Source organism: Lissotriton helveticus, chromosome 10 (assembly GCF_964261635.1).
Source record: "Lissotriton helveticus chromosome 10, aLisHel1.1, whole genome shotgun sequence".
Lineage (NCBI taxonomy): Eukaryota > Metazoa > Chordata > Amphibia > Caudata > Salamandridae > Lissotriton > Lissotriton helveticus.
In genome coordinates this window covers 1066718941-1066743842 of record NC_136071.1, presented here as the reverse complement: position 1 = coordinate 1066743842, position 24902 = coordinate 1066718941, and positions in this window count along the sequence as shown.

Below are 24902 nucleotides of genomic sequence, written 5' to 3'. Positions count from 1 at the left end.
GTTGTTTCCATTCCCCAGATAAGAATGTTGATTACATACAAGCTTTTGTTGTTCGCTTTAGAATAGATTTTTCTAGGCTAATCCCATTCTGCTTTTGTCTGAGAAGAAAATAAGTATTTTCAGTTGGGAAAACCTAGCGCCCAAATAAATACTTATGCCATCCAACCAAATATTTGTGCCCAGCAATGTTTGAGCCAGTGCTTTCCACAAAGCAAACACATTTTTCATTTGAATTTTCCACGTGTTCTTCTGGGCACATAAATGTGAATGTTCAAAGACTTGGCAGAGACTATGTCATAGTTTACCAGGCAAAAACAGGCAATAGTCTCTGTTCAATTTGGCAGAGGGTTTGGGTGAGTCATGACGAACTGGTTGCAGTCTAATCTTTGTGTCAATAACATCAGTTTTGTACACTATGTAATACTCTTGGAAAGTAACCAGCCAATTAAATGATGCATCATATGAAATTATTTCATTGTTTTTGCGTGCATTTATTACATCTGATTTAGAGATGTATATATTTACGAGAAATTTGAGCCCGAATTGTGTGAGTCGGAAACTCTCCTTGTAGGCAGGCTCCTGAAGGGCACTTTGTCCCTTTATTTCAAACCATCGTCAATCTAGTATTAGTTTGTGAATGCGTAATCTCCCTCTGACTCATACAACATTGGCTAAACCCATGTTTAAAAAACAAAAACATAGGTTTGATGCTCACTAGCTTGTTTGACAACCGTTGATGTTCAATCTTAACTTTCCTTGGACCGTTTACAACAAACATATCATGATCCAACTGGAACGAATTACAAGGGCAAATGTTTTTTTTTTTGTTTCGTGTTTTTTTAAAAAAAAACCTTGTCCATTCTGGGAATTGGCTGCGTTCAAGGCCATCAATTTACGGACCAACTGGACAGATAGCTTCCTCGTAGAAATGAAAAATCATATTCTTTTGTTTCATTAATTTTGTCAAAAATTAAAAAAGTATGTGTGTTGTACAGTGCAATATGGGAAAATGAATCTTTACACATTCGATTTAGGAATGAGACTGAAATTATCGCGTGTTATAGCATATACACTCGGGAGTGAGAATTAAATCCTAAAACTGCACCAAATGCAGGCACATATATCGAGATGGTTTTTCTGTTCGGAGGATAAAACTCATTTTCCCGACAGTGCAAACAATGAATTGGCCCATAAAGGAACATGGCATCATGTCCAAGGCTCACGTGCCCCTTCCTACTACCTTCATAATTGAAGGGTCTTAACATCCTCATTCGTTACTGCACTTTCACTATTGAGTGCTTCAGCTGACAGTGGGAATCAGGGGCCTCGTTTATGAGGCTGTGCGTCACTTTTACGCCGCCGGTGGGTCACTTTTTGTGACGCACCAGAGGCGTAAAAAATGCGCCTTGTTGCGCCATATTTACACAGTGACGCATCTAGGTAGATGCGTCACTTTGTAAACCCCTGCGTCACATTATACCTGCGTCAGGTATAATGTATGCAAGAGGGGCGTATTGACGCAAGAAAGGGTCATAGAAGTGACGCAGTGAAATCTATAAGATTTCACTGCGCCACTTCTAGGACACAAATGCGTCAATTTCTTACACCTGCCTCACAGCAGGGGTAAGATTGACGCAGGCCCTTTCACATGGGGCTTGCCCCATGTGTAAGGACACATTGCTGGAGTTGCGTCACTTTTGTGACACACTCCAGCAATGCATCACTTTTGCGCCATACAGATACGTCAGAAATACTGACGTATCTGTAACTCCTTGCGCCATGATGCGTCATACTGTAAATATGACACATCATTGGTGTCGTAAGGAGGGCGCAGTGAAAAGTGACGCATCGCTGTTTTCACACGGCGATGCGTCACTTTTCATAAATGAAGCCCCATGTTTTTTAGGTCTGGCTTGACAGGACAGCTGTCTCCAGGAATTACGTGAAAAACCTAAAAGAGGGCATAAAGTAGCACTGCCAGTACAAGGGATTTGGCTCTGCCCACATGTTGGTAGGTAGAAGTACGTTTTGATTTGGCAAATATTTTGTGCTTCCACAAAAAAGTGCTTGCCCTCCACACAGCCTTAATCATTTTGTTTATTCATCCAGCTGCCTGAGCTTGAGCTTTCAGCATACACATGACATTATAATGCTATTAAAGTGTCTTAGATGGCTAGATAACCTACAGTGTTTGTTTTTCTCTGAATGCAGCACAGATGGGGGGATGCCAGTCATTAGCTTTAGACTTCAAAGTGCAAGTTTGTGTTTCAGAGCCCAGAGCTGCACCAATCAACATGGATTTTTATGTTTGGCTTGACAGTGCAGCTGTTATTTGACCTAATGAGCTCAACAAGAAATAGCTCTCAGAGTACTTGATTTGATTGGGTTTATGTGCTTCCACTAAGAAGATGATATTGTACTTTTTGGCTTGTGGCAAGTTTATTTGCAATGTAATGTAATGCCATTGATGACTTTCTCACTGATCTACCGTATCCACAACCCCCAACAGGTATGCAGAAGGATCTGGAGGGACCTATTACCAGGTCAGAGATAAAGGCAGCCATAGGCAGACTCTCACGCAATAAAACACCGGGCCCGGACGGACTGCCCGTGGCATTATTTGGCACATACTCTGAGATATGAATACCATGCCTGGAGGAGTTATACAAGAAATCGCTCGAGGCGGGATACCTTCCTTGCACCACCACCCAGGCGCTGGTGGTATCATTACACAAGCCAGGTAGGGATCCGGCAGACATGTCAGGATACTGTCCCCTGTCCCTGCAATGCACGGAGTACAACATTTTAAGCAGTGTATTGGCCAACAGAATTCAGCCATACCTCCACAAGTTGATTCATATGGATCAGTGTGGGCTTATACCGGCTAGGAACACTTCATTAAATCTTCCAGACCGCACCAGATCATGTCTGCTGATCTTACACAATACCCGAATGTCGGTTGCGTATCCCTGGACATGAGGCAAGCATTTTATACATTGTCGTGGTAATACGTATTCAGGGCCATTGCACAATTTAGCCTATCCCCTGAATACGTAAAATGGGTGAAGCTACTGTATGCTGCGCCCACTGTAATAGTCTAAACCGGGAAGCTTATCTCCAGGGAATATGGCATCCACAGCGGAATGCGTCAAGACTGCCCCCTGTCCCCGATATTATTTGTTTTAGCACTAGAGCCATTGGCACTCCTTATACCACGAGAGGCCGTGTGGTGCGGTGTCCTTATAGGCACCTCAACACACCTGGTATCAGCCTATGCTTATAATCTTATATTATGTTGGAAGGACTGGGCCCGCTTCCCCGTATCTTCGCTGAGTTCAAAATGATATCAGGCTTATCCATCAATGAATCGAAATCCAATGCCTTTTTCTTTCCCGAACCAAAGACACCGGGACTATATTGCTTTCAGAGACCTCCAGTTGCCAGTGGCTACACAGACCTTCAAATATTTGGGCCTGAATGTGTACCATTTGCAGGCGGATATGTTGGAGGGCAACCTGGGCAAGGCCATTTGGGGCATTCGCTCGCAGGTAGCTTTCTGGACCACGTTACCAATATCGGCTGTAGGACGTGTGGCTTTGTCCAAGATGGTGGTCCTTCCCCGTCTTTTGTATTATTTCACAAACCTGCCATTGTTAATACCCGCAAAGTTGATTAATACACTAGACACTCTCCTGGTAGGTTTAATATGGGGGACGGGTCGACACAGGATAAGTCTTCGGACACTACAAATCAACACACGGCAAGGCGGACTGGGGGCGCCAGACTTCAGGGCTTATTACTCTACCTGTCAGGTACAGTGGCTGTCCTATTGGACAGCGGGACGTAACTTACATGAAATTGATTAGAGTCCCAGACATGTCAAACAGGGAACGCTCCATGCTTTCCTACTGCCCCACGGTAGGCCACTCCAGGTGCTGCCGGGCCTCCTTCAGACAGCGCTGCAGTACTGGGAGAGGGCGCTGTGATATACCTCTAAAGGTGGTAGATATGCCGCTAACCTTCCATTGTTGGGGATACCGTTAGCAAGCGGCACACTAATACAAAGGGTACTCGGACCCTGGACAGACGTAGGCATGGAGACCATTGGTGATTTGTTTGGGAGCGGGACACTTCTGGACCACAACACTTTCATTCGAGCCACAGGAGCTCCGGCCACACTCTACATGACACACGCCTCCCTACTGCACAATATTAAATGACAATGGCACCCACAGCAGGAGGAACCCCAGACAAATGAACTTATTACATTTCTGTATTACATGGGATGCGGCAGCCACCTTATTAAATGGCTATACCTCAGTATACAGACACATGCCCAAATCCCGCTGGATGCTACGAGGGCACAGTGGACAGCAGATGTGGGACAGGACTTGACAGACAGAGAATGGGGGGACATATTGGAATACCTACAAAAAATACTGCACAATGCCAAATTCAAATTTATCCAATATATGTTTATACACAGCTTATTTGACACCACAAAGGCTGCATAGACTGTACCCAGAAACAGCACACTACTGCCCCCGATTCAAATTGCCTGAAGCAGATCTCCTCCATATGGTGTGGTCGTGTGTTTGCCTTGGTGAGTTCTAGAGGGAGGTTACACAAGTGCTAGGGGACATAACACGCCTGCCCAGGGGGAACACGGCCCTAGACGGTATATTAGGAATTCGCAAACGGATGAAGACACAAAGGGTTCAACTTTGCTTCCTGGACCTGACGCTTATAGTTGTAAAAAGGGCCTCACGATGCGCTGGAAGTCAGTCAGAGACCCCACCCTAGGTATGTGGCACACTGAAATGCTTCGATGGGTGGGAGCTGAAAGCGCGGCGCTGCGTAGAGAGGAATCCCATGGTCTCAGGAAACATCCAATCTCAGTGGATTAGGACACACTGGTGGAAGCATATAGAAACATCAATCTGGATGCTGCTTCAAGTGTTCCAAACACTCAACAGTAACTGCAATCACACCATAATGAGCGTGTCAACCCAGGTAGGTACTAGATGAAGTGGTGGGATGAGACATTAGACACAGTACAATCCAACTAACGGGAGACGTTTAATTTATTTATAAGTTACATAGTCATAGCCGGGCGGGGGCGGGTGTGAGCAGGGAGGAGGGTGGGGTTATAGGGTATTGTATAGCCTGAAGGGAGAATTTAATGCACAGAAATCAAGGTTGGTGGGAATTCCTGAGATGATAACGAGACTGGCTAAATAAAATACTGGAGGCAGTCCTTATACTGCACAGAAACAATGTGAAGTACATGGAATCATGCACAATTTCATTGTTTTATTGAATGGTAAACAGCAAAAGGAAAACCCAATAAAGTTTGTTTAAAAAAATAAAAAATGAATCACTGCATTGTGGGTACATAGTGAAAAATCATTAAAGCTGTAGCCTTTGCCTCTGGGTATCACAGGTTTTTAAATAACCAACAAACGCTGTTTATCCCTGCAACCACAAAGGTCTGACGTAAGAATACTTTAGCATTTGTTAATCAGTGAATCAAATTACAGATGGAAACCTTGTCACCAATTGCTATTTTGTTCTACTTATTTTCCATATTTTTTTATTAAAAAATGTGTTCCTTTGAGAAAACTATGAGTGATCGAGACAAATAAGCCTTTTATGTATTTTTTCTAATTTTCAGAAATGCACAGATTTATGGGTTCACTCACTGGTGTCACAATGGTTTCTACTGGAAACTGTCAGTAGGATGAAATCAGAAACCAGTAAGAAATATAAAAAATGGACCAACACTTAAAAAAATATGCAAGCAAAAATTGTACTTAAAAATGTTTTTTTTACAACTGTGCTTTTTCCTGAAAGCTGGGAACATAGTCATCATTAGTACAGCAGAACTTTTGTTGATGCCATTGTTTGTAAAGAAAAAAAATGCTCTCTTTCAAAAAACTTTGTTCTCATTGTTCAAAGAATTTTGTTTTAATATATTTTGGCTCTTTTCCCAGTTCTCTGAAGGGGAATCCCAAAACTCTGGGGGGCAGATTTACAAGCTACCTTGCGACAGTTTTACGCCGCCGTTGCGTTACTTTTGTGAAGTGACTTAAGACAGAATTCAGACAAACTTAGGACAGACTTAAGACACACTTAAGACACACTTAAGACAACTTAAGACAGACTTAAGACAAACTTAAGACAAACTTAGGACAGACTTAAGACAAAATCCTAACGTTACTACTACTAAATGCCTTCTGTGAATACCAAAAGTAGTAAGTTGAGGATTTTATCTTAAGTTAGTTCTGTGAATCGGGCCCTCAGACATTAAGGGGGTTAAATTAAGCTGTGGATTCGTTTTTATCCATTTTTTTATTCAAACGTCTATGTTTATAATGTCATGTTTTAATGAATTAAAGTGAACTATAATTAATATTTACATAGGACGAGATGTACAAAAATTGACGCTACATGACACAATCATGAGACAACCATGACACAAATTTGGTGTTGTAGTGCAACATGATGCAAACCAGATTTGTATGCCAGGAGGCAGAGCTGTTCAGTTCAAAACGTGACACAAATCTCATGCATAACTTCCACACTTTCAACATAGACGCGCATGATGAAGGTACCAGCCAGGAGGCTCTTTGCATTGAAGGTGTCACTATTCTAGAGTGTGGCAAGAAGAGAAAAGTTCATTTTACAGAAGTAGAAAACACATTTCAGATTTCTGGGGTGGAAACACCCACATTACTATCATGAAGGAGCTTTGTGGAGAGCAATTGTTGAAAAAAATAATGCAATAGCACCAACACAGAGGACTGTAGTTGAATGCAAGTAAAGTGGCATGATTACAATTGCAGGACTAAGGAGAAACTGATGAGAAATATGAAGTCTACAAAAAGAACAGGAGGAGGACCAGACATTCATCAGGACTTGACTTCAATGGAGGAGCAGGTAGCAGCACTCATTGGAATTGAGATGGTTGCTGGAGTCGAAGGCACAGACACAGCCTGGAGGCCTTACCTATACCTGAGGTAAGTGTAAAGCCCAGCAAATGTTTATTTTTTCCTTTCAGATTTATCAACATATAGATACTTGTAGGTATTGGCTTTCACCATAATGTACATTGTTTTTCCATGTTATAGTTGAACTGTTTGTTTTTGTGTGTAATGTTTGTTATAATGTATTCAAGTATTTACTAGACTGTGTTTAAATACAAAAAATTAATTTTTTTGTGATGCTTATATAGAGGAAAATCCATTTTGTACAATGTGTTTGTTCTGACTATCATAATTGTCTAATAAATGTAATTACATGTTTTTCATTTATTAAAAAGTTTTTCAATATTCATGTACCATCTACACCACTGTTGTTCATACAATACATTTTTACAATGTCTTCCTCATCTTGAGACCTGCTTCTTTGTCATTCTGAAAAGATACATATTCTAAAATGCGTTGCTTTTGTTGTGTATACATTTTCCTGCATGCTACACAGTCCGCTTTTAACTCTACATATTAAGTAGAAGTAGTCATTGCAGATTGAATACTTTATGCAAATATACTACTGCTATGTCAGGTATTCTAAACAATAAATGGCCTGCCATGTATGTTAACTAATATGTGTACACTGCACCCTTGAACTAATACATATTTTAATCTTATCAACTCAGTACAATATATCCATAAGTTTGCACATACCTCCATCATGCAATAGCAGCAGTAGCCGAACAAACAAACACACATGTATTTTTCTAATGCAGGTTACACACAGGCATATGTATTGTGCAATTCAATCCACTTACTCATTGCCCTTTGACTGTAACTTGGGATGGCACGTAGATGAAAATCATGTTGCTGTTATGTTATTTTATGTTATATGTATGTTTATAGGGCACAACTCACTTAGGATAGTATTTCTGGCACAGAAAACAGGAACTCCATGGGTCAAGCCAGGGCCGGTGGTAGGTGAAGAGCTAGTTCTTCAGTTTCTTGTAGAATTCAATAATTGACGGGGCAGCTCCAATATGCAGGTAGAGGTTGTTTCAGGATTTAGAAGTGAGGTAGTAAGGAATAACTGCTGGATCTGGTTCTGTGTTTGTGGGGGGTGCAAGTAGGAGTCCATCTGAACTGCGGTGTTAGATAGGTTGATAGATGTTTATGCAGTTCTTGAGGTACCTAGGGCCAGTATTTTGTAAGGCTTTTATGGGTCGAGAGAAGTCTGACAAGTATTCATTGGAGGGTTGTAAGCCAGTGGAGCTCCTAGAGGTGCAGTGTGATGTGAGTGTGTAGTGGGAGTTTGAGGCTGAGCCTGGCTGATGAGTTTTGTATGGTCTAGACTCTTCCGGTCAGTTGGGTGTTGATTACAGCATTGAGAGCTTTGTTATAGCTTACTGGTGATGATGGCTTGGGTGACGGTTCTGCGAGTGTTCTTGGGGAGCCATTTGAAGATCTTCTTAAGCATCTTGAGCATGTGGCAGCAGAAGACAGAGACTGTATTAAATTGGGTGGTCATGATGGGCTGCTTGTGGATTGCTAACTCCAGGTTCTTTGTGTGGGTTGCCAGAAGAGGTGTGTGTCCGAGTTTGGCTGTCTACCAGACGTAGTTCCATAACATATCTTTCTGGAAGATTTTCAGTTTTAAGCTTGAGTCTGTTGGTTTTCAACCATCTTGCAACTTTGTTTATGCAATCTGAGACATTTGTCTTGATGGTCTGCCTGTGGTTGGAGAGTGAGTGTATGAGCTGGTTGTATTCAGTGTAGGATATGATGTGTAGTGGGGTTATGTAGCCACTGAGCAGGCTGTGACTGAGTGAGTATCCTTGTGGAACTCCACAGATGAGGTTGACAGCGTCCAAGATGGAGGGTGCCATTGCTGACTGACTGGGTGTGGTGTATCTCGATGGAGCAATTCCATCAAAGTACATGTTCTTGGATGTTGCCTCTCGGCAGTTGTAGGATAAGTATGGTAGGGGAGATGGTGCCACAGGCTGAGGAGAGGTCCATTATTATAAGGGCCGCTGTGTCACTTTTATTCATGAACATATCGATGTGTCCATGATAATGATGAGGGTATTCTCTGTACAGTGGTTGGGCATCAGTCCAGATCGAGTGATATTAATCAGTTGTTTGTCATTGCGTGGGTGGCTATGTGTTTGTTTCACATCTTTTTCATTACCATTGCTGGTTAGGGGAACAGGGAGATAGGCCAGTAATTTTAATTGGCTAGCTTTTTTGGCTCTACTGCTTGTATTAAGTGTTTTTTATAATAAAAATAAAAACATTTATTAGTTACAATGTCTGGAATATTATAATTGTGTTTAAGTAATTTGCTAATGTAATTACTTTAAATAAGAGACCACAGAAATGTACATAAGATAATGTAATAAGTGACCACCAGAGATAAAAGAAAAATAATAATAAACTAATATAGGATGGGAAGTTTCTAGAAATCAATATGAAAATGTGGGATATTATTCACAATGACAAATTACACACCATAAAGCACTGGTTGGGTGCAGTAGCATAGCAGAACAAAGGGTATCCTGTGTTTGTCATGGTGACGATTGTACAGCATTCGAACAGTTGGCACCTTTCAAGAACTTATTTACCGGTACAGAAAGTCCATCCAACATGTTTTAGGGTGAAGCAATGAATATTAAGATGTCCTGAAATGGGTAAATCCCTGCTTGCCAAGCATGAATGTTAGGGAGCATAAAAGTGTTTAAGTTGACCAGCTAGGTAGATATTTGAATATTAAATCTGAAGTTGGTAATTACAGTAGACGCAGGTTGACTTTATAAAAATCACCCTTGTTGAGCCACATTTCTCAGATAACTTGAAAGTCACTCTCACACTTTGAGCTCACTTGTTCACCTATAGTAGCTTGTGATGAAACCTATATGTACAATTTTTACTCTCAAACTTTAGATTCAAAACACAGCTGTGAATGCGTGAGAACGTCCATGAAACACCCATGTAATGTTGCCTTGATACAAGGTAACACAACACAGGTGTGGTACAGCTTACTGATACTTAGGAATAAAATCCAATGGCAAACATCGTTTTTATTTGTTATTAAATGGAAGCATAAGAAATTGGGTTAGTTTTGCATAACATATGTCAAGTTGCTGGAATACTTTACTACATCTGCCCCCATCAATAGATTTTAGAATGTGTTCAATTTTTTCCATGAAAAATGATTGCATGGAATTTTGCTGTAGTTTATGTGAACACAATTATGTTGTTTTTGGTATTTTTTACTTAAGATTGCTTAATGTGAAGTCTCATTAATTTCAGACAATGTGTATGATCAGTAAAGGAAGCAGAGAGCAATACGGAAAAATGTCCTATCAAAGAGCAAAGATGGACCAAAGAGAGGCAAGGTGCACAGCGTCAATTATCACAAGCTCTGTCTCTTGCAGCAGAAGCACCAGCTGCCCTAGCCCCAGCAACAGAACTCTTAAAATCAGCAGTCCCTGTCCCATCTGCGTCAGCTGCAGGTCATGGAAACAAAGTGAAAAATCAGTCAAACAAATATTAAGTCACCACAAAATATATACAATGATGAGAAGATATTACTATTGTAATGTCCATAAACATTTGAACCCATGCCCTCATTGTGTTTGAAGAACTAAAACACTTTGGGGCACATGCATCATGCAATTTTGCGATCGCAAACAGTGCGATTCACAAAAATCAGCCTTTTGCAATCTCAAAATAGCACTAAACAATGCATCATTGAAATTCGCTGATTATGTAGGAAATTCGCTACATTTTGAATTCCCAATTTTGCGATCATGAAATAGCGAATATGTGTCAGTGAATTCGCAATTAGGTTATCGCAATGTAAGGGTCAAACATTCGCAAATTGCGATAACACTAGAATTCACAATTTTGCACATGCAAAATAGCACCAAGTCAAATCAGGTGTTAACCAGGTGGAAACTATTTAAACAGCCCCGGAAGGCCTCAGAATGTTCACAATGGCCATGCTGTACGTCATGGCAAGGAGGATGAGGATACAAGCAGCAGCACAGAGAAGAGGGAGGATACAGGAACGCATTTTGAGATTGTGCAATACATTGTTGGGGCAGACAGTGGAAATTATTGAGAAATATAGGTTGAATTCTTCCATGATCTATGATCAGATAGCTGAATTAGATCCACGACTGCAGCATCAGACTTGCAGAACACATGCCATCCCCACCCATGTGGAGGTCCTATGTACACTGCACCTCCTAGCCTCAGGTAGCTTCCAGGGGCTAATAGATGCAGCAGGAGGGGTTTCCCAACGTGCACTATTGTGTTTCTTTAACACGTTCCTGGACGCTATGTTGCTGATGATACACCACCACATAAAATTTCCCTCAACACCACAGAAATTGCAAGAAACCAAATTTAACTTTTAACAGATAGCCCACATCCCCCATGCAATTTGTTACACTGATGGGACGCATGTAGCTATATGTCCCCCCTCAGTGAATGAGTACATTTACAGAAATAGGAAGTCATATCATTCACTGAATATAAAAGTCATAGGCAATGCAAAGATTCCCAGGTAGTACGCATGATTCCTACATTTTCACACACAGTGGCATACATTCACGTCTCCTTGGGGGTGAATTTGGGAACGGATACCTTCAAGGTAAACACATGTAACTCTGTTTTGCTAATTCCCTGGTCATTGTGAGACATAGCATTGAGTAATCTACTGCCTTCTACCCCACAGGTGACAGCGCATATGGTGTGCACTCATTCATACTGACACTATACCTGAATCCAAATACACCAAGTAAACAGAGGTGCAATGCAGCGCACATATCAACGTGCAATGTGATTGAGAGGACCTTTGCCTACTGAAAAGTCACTTCTGCTGGCTACATAAAACTGGCGGGCTAAAAGTCCAGGCTAGACATTTTTTGTAAAATTGTTGCCACTTGTGCCACATTGCAAAACATTGCAAGTGCTAGAGGCGTACCCCTGGAACTCGCGGATAGTAAACCCGATGAAGATGATAAGCCATTACAACCTCAACAAGCAGCAAGCGCATCGAGTGCAGCAGAAGGAAGACACCGATGTGCAGAAATAACACAGAATTATTTTTAGGTGGGTAATAATGATACAAGACACGGCATGGTTTCATTGCCATTTTGATTTATTTAAAAAAAAAAAAGACTTCAGGTTTGTTAATGCACACATACCATGCAGAAAACGTGCAATGTGTAAGGCAGAACGCATCAGGATAACATTTCCATTTTACTTTTACATCAGTCCAGACAAATGAAATTCCTGTGCTTAATGCCACACTATTTTCGGTGGCCACGCACTCCTGTTGCCTGTTCTGTGTGCTCTGATACATCCCTGTTTGAGCCTTCTGATGCTGGAGTATTCCTTGTGCTGCGCCTCCTGCATTCGGTCACTGGTGCCATGTTGCTACTGAGGCTGGAGAAATCCACCCATGACATTACTGGCAGCAACTGAAGTAGTTTGCAATTGCTCCACAGCATTGGTGACCTGTATCAGTCCCCTGGTCACATTACCGCAGCAATGTGTAATTTCAACCTGCATGTCTACAGCATGTCGAGACAGTTGTGCTGTTGTGGTGCTCAGGCGGTTGATGGCCCTAGTGTAGCCATCTAAGTGTTCAAGAAATTGGTGGTGTCTTTTGTGGTGGTACACCTGGTCTTCCTGCATCACCTTGCATAACTCCTTGAGTGTTGTGTCGTGTCACTAAAGTGTTGATGTGTTTTCCTCTGACCTTCCAGCACAGCTGTTGTGAGCTGTTTGATGTTGTCACTCATCTCTCCCATGTTCCTTGAAAAAAATGAAAGCTGTGCCTGCATTGAACGTTAGCATTGCAGGCGCTGTACCCTCAACATTGCGTTCTCCATCGCACCAAAGGACGTTGAACTCTCACCTTCCTCAGCTCTCATTTGTGCACCTGCCCTGCGCCTCCTGATGCGGACATTCCTATGTTGCATTTGGACACGTGATCTTCATGTGGGTGTCTGCCCAGAATGTGCTGTTGGAGGGTCAGGTTGGCTCTCCTCTTCCATTTCTTGCACAGGCAATGGTGCCACTTTGATCCTGTGTCTTGTGGATGCAGGTATTGTGGATGAGGGTGACACTGCAATGTCTTCTCCTGACTGTAGCTGAGTCTCCAGGGGGTCATGGCCTTCACTGTCATCTGACTACTGTGCAGGTGCATCTGTGATCTTAAACAGTGCAATTTCAGTTTGCATATTTGTACATGTATTTCATCTTGCATATAGTATTGTTTAATAAAGTTATTTATCTACACACTGTGTGTAGAGATTCAACTTGCTTGTCACAATTTATTGCACCTATGCTGGTTTGCTTCCCACTTGCCTTTCCAATTGGAGTTGCTGACTGCTATTCCCATAATGCATTTGTGTATTACAAGTAAAATATGTTCTGGAGTACTATTTGCTTAACTAAGCCAGAACTGACTTACAGAGTATGTTTTGTAATTCTAGCATTGTTTGGTCATTTACATGCATTTTACATTGAGAAGTAATGGGCGGTGCAGAGGAATTGATCAATGTCACTCAAGCAACAGCCTCAGGTTGAAGGGTAGACTTACGCCGTATGGAGGTATTTGTGACTTCGCTGCACAGAAAGGTTTCGCCCTCTTATCAAACAAAAGAGTGGATGAGCATTGGGGAGAAATATATACGAATGGCCATGGCCATGCCCATGCCTATGTAACTATTGAATTTTGATAAAACAGATTATCGTTTTAAACTGTTGGCAACAGAGGCTGATTTCTCGCCCACATTGATATATGTCTATCCCTCCGATATTGGACCAATAACGCCCAATATACCGTGTTAGTACCAAGAAGCGCTAGGAGCTTTAAGAGCCCCGCTAATTTTTTACCAGTGGAGGAAATATTAACCTGAAATGATTGAGTATCAGCAGTAAGAAGTGATTGGAGGTTTAAAGGACCCCGCTAAAAATCTATATTTTGCAACCATCCCTTGGACCACCTCAGAGATTTCAAGAGGATACATTAGTGGTTTTTATTGGGGGAGAGCTATCTATACACATTGTCCTAAAGAAGGTGGCTCACAATAATATAAATGCCACAGAAACGCGCCGACGCACTATATACATTACATCCAAGGATCTGACTGGGTGTTGAATTGATGATACGATTCATGGACACTCAGGTGATATTATATTGAATTTCATGTGGAGAAATGAAAATGAGGATGTTTTTATAGTCCTGCACCGTTGTTTGCTGCTCTCTTGTTTTTATCTTTAATTTTTATTTTCTATTTGTCAACAAATTTGTGTTTTTGAATGTATGTGTACACTATAAATCTGTTTATAAGAGGTCTTTTTAATCACTGTACGATCTATATGCAATGTATTTTTATTAAATATTAATTTGTTTATTTTTGTATATCAGTTGCTTTAGAGTATGGTTTCACATAATTGACTGTTGGGGACCCAAGTGGTGGCAAATGGTAACATTATGAGTGTTGTGAATGAATGCAGATAAGAAAAAAGACTGTTAGGTTGAGATTCAGTAACATTACTATTTTTAGTATATCTTAAGTTTTCCCAGGAGTAATTTGCTCTTTATTTATATGAAGGGTAGACTCCACCAGGTCCTCTAAGGCTGTGGGGGCTGTTTGTTTGGATGGTCTTCCTCCAGTCTTTTTTGCATCAGCTAGCCTTGTTGAAACTCTTTCCTTGGCCCGACTCCGCAGGTCATACCACTGCTTGCGCAGATAAAGAATGGAGCGCTGTGCGACCCTCACTGTATTTCCAGCCATATTTTTCTTTTTGCAGACTCTGGGACCTGCAGTGACTGTTTGCCAAATAGTTTTTCATGGCTCTTAACAACTTCCTCGATGAGGATTTCCAATTCCTTTTTACTTAACAACAGTTTTCTTTTGCGCTCCTTCTGGGGGGTTCCTGAAGCCATGCTAAATGATTGCACAGGTTCAGCTGTTCCAACAGGCTTCCTAGTGCTGTGCTCCTGCATTCTGCCTCCTCCTCGGATTTACAGATTTGCAATTAGATAAGATTTGCAGATTACAAAAAAAGCGAATCACATTTTTGAATTCGCTAATAGCGATTGCGAATTATGCCGAATCGCAAATAAATTGCGATTTTATTGATGCATTGTCATTTGCTAAAATATTTTGGGTGAACGATATGAGTGAGTCCCCTCCCACAGACCATTTTGAGTCCCAGTGGCCCCATTTCCCAAGGCAGGGTACCTTTAGTAACAAAAGGATTTGTGTGGCCTTTGTAGGCACTGTGAACACCATCCCCTGGGGCCGAAATTAAGTTGAAAGGGATGAGGCCAAGGGGCACCCCTCCCTGAGCCTGAAGAGGCCCGCTGATACCGCCCCCGTGGCATGCTCAGTTACTGTGTCCCCGGGAGCCCACCCCTGGAACACAGTAATTTCACTTCCTGCCACAATGGAAAGATTTGTTTGTTCCTGCTGGAGGGGAGCATTTTAAAATGTTCTGCCAGATAAGAAAACACATGACTTTCCCTGTCTGCAGGAATGCGGGGACAGGAGGCAAGTCTGTGGTTTGCTGGCAGAAGATTTAAACATGTTACCTCAAGGTAGGAGCAGACTTCTGTCCACACTCCTGCAGGCAGTGAAACAGATACTGCTCCTGCCTGGAGGGAGCATAAAAAAGAGCTGCTCTCTCTGGATGAGAGCAATGTTGGCTCCTGCACTATGTGGGGTGCTGGCTGGGACGGCTGTGGCCATGGGAGTTCCATTATGGCTTCCAACTTGAGGTTAGTTGATGCCCTATATGGGCACTGGGACACCCATCTTTGGCTCAGGGGGATAGGGCCCCAAGATCAGAAGAAGGCTACGGGAGGGTGTCCCATGCCTCCTCCTGTTTAATTGGAAAGTGCCGTGGTGGATGGGGTCCCTGGGGCCTAATAAGGCTTGGGTAGAGTGGCCACATGCCACCTTACCTTTTTGATTGCATGTGGGCTCTTCTATATATAAAATATATGGCTCTGGGGAAGGGGTCCATGGGGCCTTTTACGGCTTGTCGAGAGGGGCCACACAAACTCCTTCACTATGAGGAATAAATAACCCTGAGGAGCCCACTTGGGCTTGGGAAGGAGGAGCATGCGCCTCCTTCAATAATATAAAACTATTTTTTCCTGGGTCTTTTAAGAGGGGGGCACAGAACCCCATCCCCTATAATTAAATTAACAACCCCATCCCCTATAATTCTGGCCTCAGGTAAAGGGATCCCTGAAGTCCTTTTGGGCTGGGGGGCAAATGCCCCTCTCCCTAGTATTAATGTATTTGGCCCAGCAAGATAGTTTCTGCTGGACCTCTTAATGCTCGAGGAGGGGCATCAGAACTATCATCCTACCAGAAATATAGTTTTTGAGCTCGGGAATAGGGTTTCTGGGATCATTATTGGCTTGGAGAGGGGGCTGGATGCACTGACTCCCTTTTAAAAAACAAATGTCACAGGGTTCCCCTTGGTCAATAGTGGCATGGGATGGGGCTGCGTGACCTCCTCCCCCATTGGGGGGTTTGTTACTTGCAGGGGGTTGAATGGATGGCCTGACCACAGGCCAGGTCCTGCAGCGAAGTTCATGCGGTGCTCGGCATGGGTTTGCTTTACGTATGATAATAAAATCTTGCCTTTTGTTAAAAAGCCCTAAAAATTCACTGAAAAAAACAAAGGTTAAAGTGACATTATAGTTAGTAGTCATAAAAAGATCTGATTTTGTTTTGAAAAAAACGTTAGAAATGTACAGAAAGAAACCAAAGGTTAAAGTGATGTTATAGTTAAATGAATAGGTCATTGCCAATATAATATAAATAGAACCTTCTTTAATAAATAAAACATGACCAAAATGTCAAACACTCTCATCAGTAGAACTGGAAATATGCATTTTTAAAGATGTTATTAAAAATAGTGACAAAAAGCACAAAGATGAAAATCTGGTTGTGCCGGAACGGGACAAAGTCACAAGTTCAGAACTACTTCGATGGAGCGCAGTCCTGCAACAGGGAGCCAGTTAGACAAGCTGAACAAGAGCACCTTAAATCCTGGTTACAGTGCATTGTGAGGTCCTGTGTCGAGGATTCTTAATGCAGGTGAGGCGATGTGTCAGTTCTGAGCAGTGGCAAGGCTGTGATGCATGGTCCTGTGTCCTCATCGAGGATCCCATCAATGAGGGCTTGGGATGCAAAGTCCAGCATTAAGGATGTGTCATCCAGTCATTATGATGCGTCAATCCTGAGGACCTGCAAGGCTGCCATCAACAAGAGATTTGCAATGCAAGGGGCTGCGTCGGCAAGGCGTCGCATAGTGGTGGTTGCGATGTAGGCTGCAAGATCAATGCGGGGTCCGCTGAGAGAACCCTCACAGCAGAAGTAATGCATTGTTTATGCTCGGATTTCTGCTGCACAGCAGAGGAGATGTGTCCGTTCTGCTGGATCCACAGATGGGTTGGCGGGACACTTTCAGGCCCACTTCCAAGTATCCAGGACTAGAGTGGCATTACTTGGCAGGGTAGGACTCACAGATAGCAGAGTTCAGGTCCTGTGTTCAAGGTTGTTGGAGCCTTCTGTCCCTGGTGCTTTAGTCAGTCAGGAGGCGAATCAACTAGCCCTTGGAGTCACTCTGGGGTCTTGGGTTCAACTGATGCAGGTCCAGTCCTCTCACCCAGGCAAAAGACCAGCTGGCTACAGATTGGCACAACAGGGCAGCAGTCCTTCAGAGCTGCAGTCTGGTAGAGTGGCAATGCTTTCAGCAGAACAGTTGTCCTTCTTCCTAGTAGAGTATTCACAGGTCCAGAATTATACTGAAGAGTTAGTGTCTGGTGTCCAATATTTGTACCTGGGTCTTCCTTTTGAAGTGGGAGAAGCTTCTAGAGATTTCCCTCTGAAGTTCACAGACTTCCTTCGTTCTCTTTCTTGGCTCCAGACTGGCTCCAGACTATCTAGCAGGAGATAGCACCGCTGTGTGTGAAGGCAGGACACAGACTATTCAAGTATAAGTGGGGCTGTACCCATCTGGGCACAGACAATGTCACTTTACTAGCTACACTGCATGCACCATCTGGAACACCCTCCTATTTGTTTCAACAGGGCACAAACAGACTGGCATCAATTGGCTCATCATCTATGACACAAAAGAGGAACTCATGGAGAAAACTCATGATGGCACCCCAATAAATTACAAAGGCAACAAATTGCTTTTTTTCCAATGGCCGTGCGGCTAGTACACTTAGATAACGGAGGGAGTATAGACAAGTAAGGAAATTCCTAAATTCCCATAAGGTTCCATATCAATGGGATTATCCGTTTCAACTTCTTTTCACATAGAAATCACAGAAATGTCAAATCAGAGGCTGTAAATCTTTTGGTACCTTTTGAGGATCATACTCCATCACACATACACTTCCCACTAGCGAACAATGGCCATCCATTTAGAGAATTGACAGTCACCAGTAATTGAGGGAAAGGAACCTCTCCATCTGCTTTGGAAATATCCCGAGCCAAAAGAGATGTAATCACAGAAGTGTGTAAACTCAAAGACAGTACGCAGACACATATGGTAATGATCCACCGGACCCGGGCATAACTGAAGGTGATGCCAGCACTAACCACAGAAATAAACTTTTATAAGGGGTGTGCCCAAGTGGAGGGCAGAGAGGCACAGTGCAGGACCCTGGAGCTTTAACCAAGAGACTGTTAAAAATGGCCCACCCTACTAATATGAGGCACCGGAACCAACAAGAAACTCTGGTAAAATCGGAGAACATGGTCAAAGGCTTGAAGTTACTGAGTTTCAAAATGTGTTCTTGGTTGAAAGGGGGTTAGGGAGGGAGGGTTCCAACATTCCTGGGGGCATATCAAACACTGAGGGACCATATTCACAGTCGCTGGCCTGTGTCTGGGCACAAACACATAGGCATAAGCACTTAGCATGCCACAAAGACTAACTGACTATGAAACACACATACAATGTGATCAGCTTCAATTTATGAGTGTTGAACTCACCTAAACAATGGCTGGCGGTCCTAAACTTCCTGAAAGCAACAAAAGCTGACACTTTTACGGTGGGCATGACAGGAGGCCTCATGACGGCTGCGACCTTCTTTAAGAACAGAATGGAAAAAGCCTCTGAATCAGATTCAACAACTCTTAAAAGCAACCAAAATTCCAAGATTAAATTACACAACAATCAAACTGAGAACAACGTGCTACAAACCAAGCGATGCCTCAATATAATGGGCAAAAACACTGGTAAGAATTTGGCTGCACAGTTCGAAGCTGAAACCAATCCCTCAACAACTATAGGCATAAATAACCACGCTGACTACCTAGTAGGGCCGAATGGTAACATTTTGGTGAATTTGTATGGGACATAGATGACTATCTCCTGAAACACCACATACATCCTATCTCATGGGCGTGGTGGGATATGTTAAAAAAAAACATTGAGACGGCATAAGCCATCAGTACTGTCCACAGACTGAAAGTGAACTAGGCTCCCAGGCTTAATGGGTTTACAGGCATTTTATATTAAATGTTTTAAACTTTGCTCGCACCCACCCATACCAGACTGTACAATGCATTTGGGGACATGAGAAATATAACAGCATCAATGTAAAAGGCAGTCATAGTTGTGATCCGTAAAGCGGGCAAAGACTGGATCCTTGAGTGCATCATACAGGCCAATTTCTCTTTTGAATCGTATATGCCAAGCTGTTCACTGGCATGCTTGCCTTCATCAGCTGCTTCCAGGAGTTTTACATGGAGACTAATCTGGATTTATAATGGGAAGACAGGGCAAGGACAACACTAAAAACTGGTTCATATCGTTGAAAATGCTCAGTGGAGATGCAAGAATATGCTACTTCTCTTCCTTGACACTGAAAAAGTATTTTGTTGGGTGGATTGGACTGGATGAAAAGGCTTCGGGGCTTGGGACTCATTTCTTAAACTGGACCTTAGACGGGTATAAAATACGTAGAGCATTTTTCAGAGTCAATGGGCAAAACTTAGCACACTTTATCATTGAAAGGAGAACAGGACAGGGTTGTCCGCTTTACCTTGTCCTACTTTCATTATTTGTATTAACCTGGGAGCCCTTAGCCATGCCATAAGACACAACAATGCAGGGGACACTAATTGGATGTGAGTAGTACAAACTAACACAGGTCATGGATGAGATTATGGTAACTCTGGGTAAACAACGTTTACCACGAAGTTTTGACAACGCGGTACCTTTACCACGCAGCCGTTACAACGCAAGTCGTTACCACGACTTGCGCTGGAGGGCGCTGTGGGATAAGGAATTTAATAAATTTATATTCCAACACCTTCCCTAGTATCCACGGGGACTGGTGTTGGAATATAAAATGATAAAAACCCTAAATCCGCGCCCTCCAACGCAAGTTGTGGTAACGACTTGCGTTGTAGCGGCCGCGTGCTAAAGGTATGCGTTGTTACAACCCGCGTTGTAACAACGTACATCCGTAACTCTGCAAATCCCGACCCAATCATTGCATCCCTTACTTGCAGAGCTGAACTACTTTAAGTGGATAGCAGAGTTTAAACCCACTACCACATCAAACACAAGACCTCCGGGAGATTCTACCAATCCCATTCAAACTGAAGTAATCAATTATATGGGAGTCAAGCTCTGCCCTTCCCTCAGTCAATTAGTACTCTCAAAATAATCTGCGCTGTTTAAGGAGACCAAAATAGATTATGAGAGGTAGAATCTACAGCACTTTTCCTGGCTAGATAGAATAGCTATTGTTAAATCTATCATTCTTCAGACAATACATTATTAATTTCAAACCCTCCCAGTGAAAGTCTCAAAGGATTACATAACCCAAGTACAGTCAGTATTAAACTGCCAACAAAAGAGCAAATATTATATATGCAAGAGCGACAATGGATCCTTCAACCTGACATGAAGGAAGGTGCTTCCACGCTGCTGACAGCAATTGCGAAATAGCTTGTAAGCACTCACTCTAGCACACAATTTCCAACAACTACAGATTCCTCAATCAAACACACTATAACATTAAGACATCGGCCCAGAAGGGATGGGAAGGTGATCTGGATAAAGAACGGACTGGTACAAAGTTTATGATAGATCTTGTACATCCGCTAAGGTATGCCATAGAAAAGATACGCAATACAAGATATTACATTACTGGTATGAACTCCACAGAAATTAGGGCAGTGGGAAAAACAGAGAGAGGGCACTTGTAGGTTTGGGTATGGCACACTGGGCATATTGACACACCTTCTGTGGCAATTGCCCAATTTGAAAAAGGTACTTTTATTTTTGACCTAGAAGTAGCCCTTGAGTGGCCCATAACCTGTAACCTGATAGTGATTCTATTGGGTTTCCCACACCCAGGAAGGAGGTCTTAAGTATTCTTACAGGGCAAACAACTCACCATAGTAGTAACAGTGGGGAGACAGGCAATATTGGCAAGGTAAAACACTCAGACCGCACTGGGCCCTAAAGACTGAATGCCTCAATTGAATGTGGAATATCCTCATCATGGAACACATGACACAACATTTATAACAACGACCCACAATATATCACAATGACTGGACCCCCTTCATTAATATTTTATCTAAATAATCTTGTGAAATGCATCAGCCTCGGTGTGTGGGGGTATGAGTGGCAGTGGTGTCCTAACATGAATTTAAAAAAATGACTGGAGTCGTGCCTAGAAAATTCATTAAAGAAAGACTCCCTCTGTCATTAATAAAAACCAAAAGGTTGTGCTCATATTAATGAGAGAGGGACTCTTTCTTTAATACATTTCTAGGCACCCCTCCAGTCATTTTTAAAATTCACGTTAGGAAGCTGAGCTACAGAGACAAAACAAGTTTCAGAGGCCCCCATGCAACTGCCCAACTGACCTGCTGTAATTGGACCTGCCTGGACCTGCAACTGTGCCTGCCTGAGACCTGCTGGTCTCTGATCCTCAAAAAGTGGACCCTTGGCTGGGATCAGAGTGTACTCCTCCTGACAAGTTTTGTGTCCTCACAACTGCAAACGGGCCCTTTTTCTCCAAGACTCTGCCACCTACAATGACCATCTACACAAAGCTCCTGGTCTTTGCCCCAACAGGGACTGCCCACAACAACCACCAACATGAAGCTCCAGTGAACCTGATCTTTGAGCCACCAATGACTGTCCATACTCTACGATACCTTCGCAGAATTTTTCTACAACAAAATCGCCACAATCTATGAACACTTCACACATAAGCGTTGCTCTGAATATTTTTCCTGGGTAACAAGTCCACACGCCAGGTCACCCGGAACTGGTTTTTATTCTGAGTAGTGATGTTAGCTACTGCATAGTTAGTACCCTGTGTGAATAGTTAATTGCCACAATGTACTAAGGCGAGCCCAGTGGGTGGGTTGGTTAAGTTAGAAGAAGTGAGTTTATAGTATTGTATGTTCAGACACCTTTATTAGTACGGGAATGGGCGGTGCATCTGGATTTCATAGATAACAGTCAGACTATGTACAGAGACTAGCTGTCAGGTTGAATTAGTAATACTGTGTCAACACTCTGCATAGTGCTAACATAGTACAGCCTTGCATGCCCAGGATGTTATGGCTCTGAATTCACAAACACGTGTCTACGTTGTAATACTGCCATATTTTATAAAACTCAATAAAACTATGTTTGAAAAAAAAAATCTATAAACACTTCAACCCGCAGCCAGCCAATGACAACTTCGACAAACTCCTCAACAGCAGCAACTCAAGCACCACAATCACTACGTGAGATCAATTAACCACACAAATCACTGCTACCATCATAAGCTGTATCCACTCAGGAGTACCCAGAGACCTCTGCCCCCACCACATGTTCAACTTGGGGAGCAACTCCAGCAGTAAGGAACTCACCTCCATCCTCAACTTATCCATCACCTCTACCTCCTTCCCAGAACGTTGGAAACACGCAGAAGTGAAACCTCTTCTAAAAAAAACTACAACTTACCAAGAAGAACCCAAGGAATACTGGCCCATCGCCCAGCTCCCTTCTCCTGTTACCGGCTTTAGTCCTGGAGAAAGAAATAAACATCTGACTCCATTTTTCTGGAAATCAACGATCCCATCTTGATCCCATCCCGATCAGGATTCCGTGCTAATCAGAGCTCAGAAACCACCCCAATCGCAGGCACAGATGACATCTGATCTCTCCTAGACCAGGGGGATACTGCAGCCCTGATCCTCCTCGATCTCTCTGCAGCCTTTGACACTGTGTCACACTACACCCTCCTACACAGACTCCATCATATGGCGATCCAGGGAAATGCCCTTAAATGGATCACTTGCTTTCTCACCGGAAGGACCTATAGTGTCCGCCTCCTGCCTTATACCTGAGGCCCAAAGAACATCATCTGTGGCATTCCCGGAGGATACTCACTTTGTCCAGAAAATATTCATATGTCTCCCCCATCAACACTAGATGCACCACTACCCAAAGCCTCATCACCAATCGCCTGGACTACGGAAACTCTGTCTATGTGGTCATCACCTCTCAACTACTGAGCAGACTGCAAACCATTCATAACACTGCAGCCAGGCTCATCCTCGGCCTCCTGAGAAGAGCCTACACCACCTACCACTGCAGAGTACTCTTCTGGCTCCCCGTCTAAAAAAGGTGCAAGTCCAAACTGCTGACCCACGCCTACAAGGCCTAGCACAACAAAGGACCAGCCTACCTCAACCAGAGACTAAACTTCCACCAACCCGGTAGACAATTACACTAGGCCTCCCTCGACCATATGCCTGCTTCCACAAAAGCAGCAGTAGCACCTTCTCCTACCCAGCCACCAAGACTTGGAAAAGCCTCTCACTCCACCTCCGGACTGCACCCATCCTACAGAAGTTCAGAGAAAGCCTAAACTGTATGTTCTACTGACAACTCCTTGCAGAAGCTCCCCCCCCCAGTGCCTGGATACCTTCACAGGTAATAATTAACCCTCTACCAATCATTGATTAACTGATTGACTGAATGCAAGAACTGCACTTCCCGCTACAGCAATAACTGCCCACAATACCCGCCAACCCAAGCAACAACAATGTCTGCTTCTTTGCAATACAGCGAAAACCATCGGCAAGGCAGACCTGCTTTGCACACTACAGCGATGACCACCCATGCTGCTCAACCTCCTCCTTGTGGCCTCCTCCAACACAAACTGAACTCTTCAGAACAAATTTAAAACTAACTGTTTTGGTAAAATCTGGTTCCCATATCCGGCCTGCAATCTATCATGTTCAGCCTGAACTTGTGACTTCCCCTGATCCAGCGCAATTTGATGAGTGCAAATTCTGAGTTGTGCTTTTAGGTGCTATTGTCACTAAAAATGTTAACATTAAATATCTGATAGAATTTTTGTCCGTCAGTTAAAATTTTATTTATTAGAATATACCCTTTTTTCTAAATTGATTGGGGATTATTCTTGTGTTGAGTTTTCACTACATTACTGTATAAATACTCTGGGGCATATTTACAATAAGTGGCGCATCCCTGCATAAAAGCAGGGATGCGCCACTTATTGTGCGCCATGCCTCCGCTACCATGGATGCGCCACATTTACAATGCGGCGCACCATGGGGCAAAAACGGCACAGATGCGTCACGCTTCTGTGCCGTAAAAGTGACGCATTGCTGGAGTTTCGTGGCAAGCGCAACACAGCTCCAGCAATGCCCTGGGGGGTCCTATCTTGTTAATGCTGCGTCAATCCTTACGCCTGCTTCAAGCAGGCGCAGGGTTTTGACGCAGCATGGGCCCCAAAGTGACTGAGTGAAATCTTGTAGATTTCACTCAGCCACTTTTAGAAGGCATTCCTGCGCCGGAATGCCCCTCCCTGCGCAG